Source organism: Pinus tabuliformis, chromosome 7 (genome assembly GCF_031772625.1).
Source record: "Pinus tabuliformis cultivar Carrire ecotype Pingquan chromosome 7, CPIR1, whole genome shotgun sequence".
Taxonomy (NCBI): domain Eukaryota; kingdom Viridiplantae; phylum Streptophyta; class Pinopsida; order Pinales; family Pinaceae; genus Pinus; species Pinus tabuliformis.
Window position 1 is genome coordinate 174,941,742 of NC_142293.1, and position 9,524 is coordinate 174,951,265.

The following is a 9,524-nucleotide window of genomic DNA, read 5'->3' on the forward strand; positions in this document are numbered from 1 at the left end:
ATTTTTAGGGATAGAGATACCTTCCTGTTCTGGAGTAACAAGTTCTTTGATGGAAATAAGTCTAGAAGGAAGATTTTGGGTAATAACTCTTTCTACCCTGGGTGAACCAGGACCACTAGAAGTTGGAGAGGCTAACCCCGATGTTGGAGTAGCGGAAGGTTCAGTTTCAGGTTCCTCGGCTAACTCACTAGTAGATGAAACACTACCAGTGACTTCGGAAAATGAAATAGACTGCAGATTATAATCTGCTACTAAAGATTGGTAATCAAGATGTACCACCAAAGAAGACTCTCCTTCTTCAGGTGACCCTACTCTACTGTCACTAGGAGTGACAAGGGCTCATAGCCCTTCAGGCTGGCTCGGTGAAAACTCAGGAGGTTGGCCCCGAAGTCTACGTGACTTCCTCAATAATTCAGCCACGATTAAAAAAATTTAACTACTTCACATGCAAACAAAGTAAAAACTTAATGAAAACCACCTAAAGCCTCTAAAGAACCAAACAATTTTGAATCACACGCCTGAAGAATCTAGGGAGTCAAACCACACACAAACAATAACTTCCCGTACTGAAAACACTAGTTGGTGATGAAATCCAACGTCGTAGAATCCAATACAAAATTGGTGATTGTAATAGTTACCCCGGCAACTTGCTTAATGAATAGACTGGCACAAGTTCCTCCACAAAACCGTCTCGAGTGAAGAGAACCCCCCAGAAAATCCAAGTGATTCTAGCCGACGTCTGCTCCAGGTACAGTGGGATCTTCCCTCCACCGTCACCTTAGGAAAGAATCCTATAGAATATGGTCACTATGGTTACCAACGGAATCAAATATACCTGGGGGAACAGTCTACGATCCGATACGCACGCAAGGGCAGAGTAACAAGATCAATCCCCTTGAAGGCTCCTTGACATAATCCAAGGTTTACCAACAAGTGACCCCAGGCTCCTCGACAATGGTTAATCCGAGGTTTATTGTTTTTAATACGTGAATATCTGGCGTCATTCCCAATGAAGAAGTATTGATTCCCTCACTGGTTCGGACACGATCTCGTGCTTCTCCTTTAAGAGGAGATTTCCCAGAGCATAGATGTAACAATTGGATTTAATCCTACCGCAAGATACAGCTACTTGTTTGTTTTACTGTCTTGGAGTGTTAACTAAAACCTATTCCAAGACATTAGCGTAAGCTAGATTGGTGGAAAGAGCCCTAAGAATAAAAAGATTACTAGATTGATTTTACTTTAAGTGTTAATTTTATTGATTTTTCTTTAAGTCAAGAGGTGCGGAGATGAAACTTGTGGTGTGAAGACTCGACTCGAAATCACTAAAAAATATGCACTTAAGATGAAAAGCAATCCTTTCCTTTCGATGAACTTCTAGCTAAGAGAGAGTTTGAGAATGCAAATATTTATAAACACAAATCTTTAACTAACAATGAAATCAAAAGAAGAGCTTTTGTCTTTTCCAATGCACTCAAAACGAGACAACTAGTTATTTTCACAAAAATTTCCCTTCTCTTATCCAAAACTCAAATACTACAAAAACAAACTTTTTCTTCAAAAGAGATCTTTTATATTTTTATAAAACACTCAAAACCATTAACAAAACTAATCTTGAGATCTATAAACCGTAAAAACTATTGAAGTCAAAGCTTACAAAATTTACTTTCAAGGATGTTTTACTTAGCTATAATCAAACTAAGGACTAATTTGTCTAGAATCACAAATCAGTCAAAAAACAATCCGTTGTTGTTTTCTTTTCTAAAAATGAAATCCAAACTTTGAACACAGGTTTTTCGAAGTTTTGCAAGGAGAATGTCAAACACACATGGAAAGCAAAGACAATATGAAAGATAAATCATGCAGTACAATTTTAATAACAAGAGATTTACATTTACAGTACATTATGTGACTCTTGGGTTTCAGATCCCAAGGTCTCTTGGACTGCTTAGTCTATTCGGCTTCCACACTAACCCATTTAGGATTAGGTGTCCAACATTCCCCCCCTTAATCCGAAGGGTTATGTATGAGTCCAAGAAGAGAGCTGTAATACAAAATGTGCAAAAAATGCATGGCAGCACTAGGCTGAATGTGCTCTATGAAATGTTGGTATAAAGGGCAGTGGTTTAAGGATGACCACCAACACTGGAACGCTTAGTGCAGTTCCCGGAACTCTTCCAAAACTGGCAAGAAACTGAAGTTTTCTGCTAGAGGAAGTGATCCTATTGTTTTAAAGAGGGAAACCTTCAACCATAAAAGGGAGGTCTCACCCAGCATAAAAGGTAAAACTTCAACCTAAAAAATGGAAGTCTCAACCTGTGATGGTTTAAGGATAACCAACAACTCTAGAATGCTTAATACAATTCCTGGAACTCTTCCAAAACTGGCAAGAAGCTGGAGTCTTCTTCTAGAGGAAGTGTTCTCAATTGTGTTCCTGGAATGCTTCCGAAACTGGCAAGAAGCTGAAGTCTTCTGCTAGAGGAAGTGTCCCAGATTGCCAACTGAAGGCATGTTCAGGGGCATCTTTGTCGCTGGCTACAACTCTGAAACTGGTGTGGCAGGTTGTGGCTAAGGCTCGCTTGATGTGACTTTGAAGCTTGTAGATGACCATCACTAACCCATTTAGGATTAGGTATCCAACAGAGAAAACCAATATGGATTCCTTAACAAGGGCAGACTTTAGCAAATGGTCAGACTCATAAGAAAACCAGTAAAAACCAAGGTGATCTGAGGTATCTAAGGCTTTCAAGCTCCGAGCTACTACAAGACCAGGATGAAAATCAAAGCCCACACACAAAACTTCTAGGAATTTCACCTAAAACCCTAACGCCAATGGAATCAACCTAAGGAAAGTTTCTGACAAGTCACACGCAGGTCTGGGTAGTGGCTAAAAACTTATAAACAAATCCTAAGCTGACTAAAAGAGAAAATTCGAAATTTTTCAAAATTTTGACAGGGTACGTAGGCACCTAGTTGACACAGGTGCGGTCCCGCTCTGTGTGCAAAGCAAAATTGCAGATAAGTCCACATTGTGCTACAAGCAGATGGTGCGGTCCTCTCCCAAAAGTATGAAAAATAAAAAATAATCAAGATCTACTAAATCTACCCAATCCCACAATCATCAAGCCAAAAACTAGAAACAAAGACATAGTTTGTCAGGCCAAAGTAAAAACAAAGGAAAAATAAAAAAATCAGTTCCCCAGTATGGTCGCCATTTTGTCACACGGAATGAGTCATTCTTACGGACAAGACCAACCTCCCTAGTATCTAATGATATCTAGCGACAAACAAACCAATCAAATTCTATCTTTCACTAAATATGCAATTTATAAATACAGGAAAACAAGTGTTTAGGCCTACCTTGGGTCCAGTGCAAGTTTGTAGAAGCCTCTCTCCTTTGATCCAAATGAGCTCCTTTACGTAGAATCTACAGACACAAACAAGGACACATATTAAATAGCACCTGAAAAGCCAATACAATAAACCATATCCATCATAATGATCAAGGAATTTATGAAACAAATCACATAAGACAATTTGTTGAGAAAAATGAGTTTGATTGTATTAAATTAAATCAAAGAAGAACTTTACAACCTGTGCCTTGATGCTGTACAAGTTCCTCCCAGGGTCCAACAAGAAGTTTCCTCTACTTTGACAAGTTCACTCACTTCCCAATGAAGCCAAAATGTATGTAATCTCTCCTCTCAAGCTTAACTAGGGAATCTCAATTCCACCTGCATTTACCCTTAGAAATGTTTAGCTTCTAACCTCCCTAGCAACCAGCCCACTGCCTTAATTTATAGTGTAATGGAGGGAAGTTACTAGGTCCACCTTCAAAGGGATAAACTCCTCCTTCAAAGGGATAACTCCTCTCATCAAGGGATTAGCTTCTTTAATATTGGGATGCATGAACCACCTAGGAGCGAACCACCCACTTCAAGAAACCTTCTAGAATCATCAAGAATCAACCATAAGTAAGTTTTTTGAAGATAAACTTGCGCCTTTTTTACTTTTACAGGGGTCCGTACCCACCCCTTTAGATAGAGAGCGGGCAGGTCCGCAGGTAACACGAACAAGAGGTGCAGGACCACAGGCAATAGTTAGAGAAAGTGCAGAACCATAGCTTTATTGATTTTTAAAGGACTTTCTCTCTTTTTTTAAGCTTGACATGAGGAGCTGAGGTATGAGACTTGCCAAGGAGGACAATATGGATGATGGACCCATACTGACTGCAAATAGTCATGGTGACAATATTTTTTGTAACAATATACAAGCATACAAACAAGAAATATATATATAAGTCAATACAAACCAAAAACTTCGAAGTTTGAATGCACCCATAGAAAAGAAAAAATGAAAAGTGCATGAAAGGAATTATACGGATGTACCATGGTGTCTAAACACATTGTGAGCCGAAGACAAGAAAACACACACTTTCGAACTGTAAAGGCCAGTGAACATGAAGAAAGAAGAAATTTTTCATTTTGCAAAAGTGCTTGCCATGTAAAACTCCTCTAATGAATTACAAATAGCATTGTGTAATACAAATGGAGGGTTTGATAATTACAAGACATATTGATTTTCAATATGTATGATAGAATGATGAGGAGCCTCAAAAGATTCAACACTATTATTATCGGAAGCAAAACTAACCTCAAGACTACAAGAACTTGACATAATGATCAGCTCGGGTTGAAGTGCCTCGACAGCTTGGGGAAGTTCCAACTCATGAGTAGGTAGATAATCATAGATCAGTGGATGGGAAAGATTAGCAGTGGAAAAAACAAAATCGTGACTGAATGAATCAACGCAGAGGTCATGGAATCCATGGTTAGAAAGTTCAATATCACAAATGGATGCATCATCATGATCTGATGAATGGTAGAGAGGGGTAGATGAAAAACAAACCTCTAAATTTTTAGAAATATGAGATGAGGGATTAGGAAGATCAAGAGTAGAAGATTCCTCCTCTCCACATCTAGATGAAGAACTAACATCCCACATGTTCTGTGAATGATCGGAAGTAGTAACATCATTAAGAACTAAATTTTCACAAGATTCAAAAGAAATGATAGAATTGTGGGAAATTTCAAAATGGTGAAGGAGAGGTGCAGAAGGAAGAGAATCATCCTTCGTTGAAGTTTCTTGTTCAGCTATGGGCTCCCACACATAATCATCATGAATGATATCGTAAGTTCGCTCCTCAACACCAACTCCATCCAACACTTGATCCTCATGAACATCACAAGAGATATTTAAACTAGGTGAACACAACACATCACAATCGAGAGGATTAGAAGGACCAAAGGATGGAGGACGAGGAGTTAACACTTCATCACAATCATCATATTGACAATATAAACCTACGCTGAAATTCTATGTATTTGAGGTGGTAAAAGATGGTGGTAGATCAACAGGTGAATTCTTAACTTCTCCCATCTTGACCTATGGAGCTAGAGTTGTTTGATGAGAAGGGGATGTAGGGTCACTTAGAATAGCAACCTTTTCTGTCTCAGATTTAGAAGCTCTAACACCGAGGTATGTTGGGAGAGGTTCAAAATATTTTAACTCATGTGGATTTGCAGAAATGTGAACAAGATATTGAAATATTCCATCCAAGAACTCCCAATCAACTTCATCTTCTGAATATTCAAAACACAAATGCATAAAACGAATGTGAAAATGATGCAATGATTCATCGAGTGATTTTTGCAATTCTAGAATTTCTTGCCTTTACAATCAAACATGTCAAAAGCACGAGACAGTTCTGTGACAAGATACTCGAAAGAGTATATGGAGGCATCAGTCAATGTGTTACACCATTTTCATACGTGCCCTTCAAACATGAGAATAAATAACCGAGAGCCAACATCCTCAAGGGGGATGTTTTTCTCTGTGAAAAATTAAAGAAAATGATGAGTATGCTCAAACAAGGTTGTTCCACCCTCACCATAAAATTTAATATATGACAAGTCATCAATGATATTCATCGGCACTTGTAACTTTATGTCTCTGGAAAAACATGTCAGCAGTATGATTTAAGAAGAAGTCATCAAATATGTTCAAAAATTCAAAACAGACTTCAAGGGCTCAGCTTGTCATTTGGCCCTCTTTTTAGTGTCACAAATGTTGACGGTGTTGGAGTCGCCAACATTTTGGGGATCTCCCTGATACGAAGTCTCAACTAGACCTCACACTGTTTGGAGTAGGAGCCCCAGTAGTGCGTGGTAATGTTATTCCTTGAGCGTAGAAACACATAGAGGAAAGTATGATAACTTTGGGTAAGAGAAAGTGGGTGACCTTGCGGAGAGTCGAGTGCGATGAATGATGGTTCCAACACACGAAGGGAAAAGGAAGTGTGTCCCTTGGAATCCTGTAATAGTACATAGCTTGAAAGGAACACATGAGTGAAATGACAACACAAGATACGATGCGGAATAGTTCACAAGTTAAAGTAATGAGTTACTCCAACAACACACATTTAACAAGATTCATACAAATGCAAACAAAATAGTTCATAATAATAAGCGTAAATTAAATAACATACATTGCCATACAACAAGAATATTCCTACTATATTAACAACATATGCATGAAAGTGTGTTGCCTCTAATTTTATTATTATAATTGGAAGTTCCATCCATACATACACCATTGACGACCACTAGCCCTAATAGTGGAACATTACACTCAAGAACACATGCTCCTCCAAAGAAGTATACTTGCACTATGCTATGGAGAAGCCAAGGATCTTCACCTTACTCCAAAACTCTTTATAAGCCTAAGCCTAGTCAAAAGATTGGCTCCAAAAATCCGTTTACATGAGTTATGAGGTTCTATTTATAACAATAGGGGGTGACTATTCAACTCCCCTTTACGATCTTTGGACTACCAGCATGACTTTTCCAATTCACAAAATAACACATTAAATCACATGATGACCTTTCATTTTCCAATATTGGCACTTGGAATTTCACTTATAACATAATTATAAATAATATTACATTTACACTCATACCCATATAAGAAAAAATAGGGTAGAGATAACTTGATAGCCTAAGTCAAAATGTTATGATGCTTGAGTTTGTGACACTCTAGCTCGACAACTTCTAGTTGATGCTTCTCGATCATGTACCAATGCCAAGCTTGGTACCCTGTGATGACATCCCCAAACTGCATGATGGTGTTAGGATGGAAGTGGACTCTAACCTCCATAGCATCTGGGTACAATGATTTGGAACCAGTCCCAATTTCTTTCTCAAAAAGGAGCAACATGGTTTTGACTTGGACAGGACCACCGATGTAGTTTTGTATGTTCTCTCTGTTCAACTCTAAATCCTCCTTGGTGGCAACCTATCTCAGTTGCTCCAAGTACTCTTCAATCTCTTTCCTTACTTGGTGTTTGCATTTAGCTTCAGTCAGTGGGATGACTGATGAGATCTTGTGGGTTCTCACCCTCAAATCCAAACTATTGTACAGTCGTACATATGAAGCCTAAATGTTTCCAATGAATGAGGTGAGTTGCTTGTTTTTCTGCATCAAAATTCAAACTATTTCCTTCTCCAACTCTGGTTGTGGCTTCATCTTCTTTACCAAGGTAAGTGGCACCCCTATGTATCGCCTTGTCCATTCTTGCATGGAGGTAATGGAAGTTCACACATTCCTAAGAGTCTTGACAAATTCCTTGCTCTGATGTTGCGGGCTATGCAAGTAAACAGTTTCCTTATGTATGGTCATGAGCTCCTCATAGAGGTCCTGCATTTTCTCTTCAAGTGTTGATACCTCACAAAGTATCATTGCTTTCATTTTCCCCAAGTAGACCTATGCAGGAACTACATTATGTGCTACTTTGTAGAGTTGTTCTATCTCTTCTTGAGCAACCTATAAGTCATGTGCCAATTTCTTATTATCAGCCATCAAATACTGAGTGTTTAATCTCGTCATACCTGCGAAGGCCAAGTTGGCTTCGACAATGGCATTTGGATTCCTTTTGGTGTCCACCACTATCACGCTTTCTCTAATGGATGCACGTGATGCATGACCATTTGGAATATTCGCTCTCCACGCTTGTACAATCTTCTTTTGAAGTTCATTATACAACATATTATACAGATCCATTACTGGATCATCATCAAGAGGAACTGTCCCCTTCCTCACTCGGGGATAACTCTACGGCTGGAGGTGGCGGAGACTGAACAATGACCTATGGTGCACTGGGGATTAGGTCAACATCTTCATTTTATGGTTCTGGTTCCAAATCCATATCTGAAACTTCAATCAAGTCTTCAATCTATTGAGTAAGCTCCCAATCCTGCATCTCTTTATGCTCCCCCTCTACTTCTAGTTGGCTCTATCCTTGGTCTTCATCTTGGATCGACATTTTTTCTCCTAAAATTGTGCCTTTCCTTTCTTCTTCCTCCTCCTTCTTCTTCTCCTCATGTTATTTGTATCCTCTACTCCCTTTTAATTCTGTTGTCAAAGCTCCCTACATGAAGATTGGATATTCTTTCATCTTGCAGCTTTGTTCCCCCTCTGTATTGTCTGCAACCTTTCTCTTTCCCTTATCTTGTACTAGATTTCTGCCTTCTGCTACTGTTGTTGGACTTGCTGCCATGTTAGTGTTGACTCCTTTTCTATGAACAGTTGAGTCTCCACATATATTGGCAAGTTAACTGGAGCTTGCTCAACTTCTTCCCCAATACTTCATTCAGCTCTTGAAGCAAGTCTCTTTGGTGCCATGCTAATAACGATTGTTGGATATAAGTGTTTCACGAGTGCAGTACCTATGCGACAGAAAGGACACTCGTGGCAAGCAAACATTAGCTCTTGTAAATCTCACTTCACAGCATGATCAAGAAGCAATACGTGCATCTGATGAGAGGGATTGCACAATTTTCACCTACAAGAGGGACTGACAGGCTGTGGGAACTACCCATTGCATAGTCCCAACAACCAAGGGTGCAACCTAAGGCTTGAGACTATGTAATGTGCGGTTTACCCTGGTAAAACCCTAGGAGAGGTTGTGCATTGTGTAGTCTCAGTGGCCAAGGTTGACAGGCTGAGCCTTGGAATTGCGCAATGCATAGTTGGGACCTGCCTGTACTACACACTGCGTAGTTCTAGAGGCCAAGTTTTGAGCTTAAGCCTTAGGATTGCGCACTGCCAGGTTGGGCAAGGCAAAATCTGGACAAAGGAAGTACATATATGCCCAATGGAGGCGTGAAAAATTAGCAGAACTTAGTGATAATGCGAGCTTGAGTGCATATCGAACTAAGTGAGAAAAAATTGAGGAAAATAAGTGCAAAAACTCAACAAATAGAAATAAACTCAAGAGTGTGAGGAGAGTCACTGAAACATCGACCATTAGTGCAAAAACAAGAAAATCAATGCGACACTTGTGAAAGACAAATGACATAATGAAACAATGCTTCTACAAGCTAAAGAAAGTTAAAACACCAATAATCAAGAAGAGAAACAAGTGAAACAACACTCACATAAGCCAAACGACAAAACGCAATAGAAAA